General features: G+C 39.1%; 1 protein-coding gene across 2 annotated transcripts in view; it reads left to right on the forward strand.

The window, feature by feature from the left end:
* Ccser1 (coiled-coil serine rich protein 1) overlaps positions 1-1783 on the forward strand; it is a 610743-nt gene that overhangs the window by 2024 nt on the left and 606936 nt on the right. The gene's annotated exons all lie outside the window — the stretch shown is intronic.

Consider the following 1783-nt stretch of genomic DNA (forward strand, 5'->3'; position numbering starts at 1 on the left):
ATTCTATTTCCTATGTTAACAAAGCTTTTATTGTTAATTAGGATCTATGTTTTGGCACAAATTAACCCTGTCTTTAAATATAAAAGAAGTACAACCTTTAACGTTACTGTCCTACTGTTACCAGATTAGGGGTCTTGCCCAGCTTTCCACTGTCCTAACTGAAGGATTAAACAGAAACCCTAGAAGAACCATTAGATCAAAGATTTATTTGAAAGAGAAAAGAAACAATCCATTCCACAGGGTGAGAGTTGTCCAGGGTGAAGAGCTCACATTCAGAGGGAGGTTGGCCTTAAAAGGAGTTAAGCCTTGGAGTTGCAGTGGTATAAAGGGTAGGATTGAGGTCTGTCTCCTGCCATGAGCATGCATCTTGACTGGCTCTTCTGTAAAGAAGTAGAGTTTTATGGTCTTTGGACAAACCATCGTGGCATGCGGAGTCAGTCCACAGGATCGAGAATAGGGCTGCAGGGTTCTGTGGGATATTGTCAAATCTGCATAATCTGTGCCAAATTATGTAATTAAGGTTGAGGTCTGCTAAGGGGTTCAGGAGGTGACTCTGCATCCCTAATGTAAGCAAAGCTACCTGGTTACCTTTCCCCATTCTTTGCAGACTTGGACACCGTGTCCTGGGTTCATCTCTGAAGGCAGATCTAGTTTGAGAAAGTAGGCTCCACTGTGTGCTGTCCCTTCTTTCCTTTCCTGTGTCTGGGTTACCTTCTGCTTGTGCTCTAGCTCAGAAATTGGGCTTCAGTATGGGCCTCTTTTCTTTCTCCAGATATTTCTTTTACTATGTCTTGCCGCACTGGCTTTTTGGGAGGCAGAGGTAGGAGGATCAACCAAGTTTATTCCTGATTTGTCCAATTTGTAAAGACCTTGTCTCAAAAAAAAAAAAAAATTGAGGCCAGGGACATGGCTCAGTAGAATAAATGCTTCCCTGGCAAGCACAAGGGCCTGAGTTCAATCCCTGGTTTTGCAAAAACAAAAACAAAACCAAAACAAAGCAAAAAGCCAGGATGTAACTCATTGTACAGGCCCTAGTTCCCTCCTTAGTGCCGTGGAGCCCAGGGACCCAGCCTGGATCCAGCCCAGCGTGCAACTTGAACTGGCTGTGCAACCTTGAGTGAATTTTCTTTGGTTTAAACCAGTCTTTGTATCTGAATTCCTTCAGCTTGCTCCAGAAAACTGTTATTTCACATAACATTCAGTTCAAGAACATTGTTCAGTATATTCCACCTACTTTTACACATTACTTTTTATGCTTTTTCTCTCTATCGTCTTTATTCTTTCTGCTGCTATTACTAATCTCAGTATCAAAGATGATCATATCTCAGACACTGGTTTGTATACTTTATATGCATTAATTAGTAAAAAATCAGAATTGCTACTGTTATTGCAAGCTATTTTATAGTGAAGAATATTGGAAGGCAGATCACCTTTATGTTTGCAGTCACACAGTGTAAAGATAATAAATGGCTCCTTAAGATATAAACCCTATGAGATAAACTTGTGTGTTTCCTATTTTACAAATGAAATGTGAGATCAATGGGTCACACAGTTGATACATAGAACACTGAGGTTCTGACTTTCTGACGCCAAAGCTCAGGTAAGCAACTATATTTATGACCTAAGATAATAAACTTTAAGTCACATGATAAATTACGATATGAAGAATCATGAAATTTTATGATTATGTTAGTCTTCCCATGAGCATAGAACTTTTTAAATTCTAAATATTTTTTTTTAAATTTTTATTTATTAGAGAGAGAGAGAGAGAGAGAGAGAGAGA

Source organism: Octodon degus, unplaced genomic scaffold (genome assembly GCF_000260255.1).
Source record: "Octodon degus isolate 3935 unplaced genomic scaffold, OctDeg1.0 scaffold00218, whole genome shotgun sequence".
NCBI lineage: Eukaryota > Metazoa > Chordata > Mammalia > Rodentia > Octodontidae > Octodon > Octodon degus.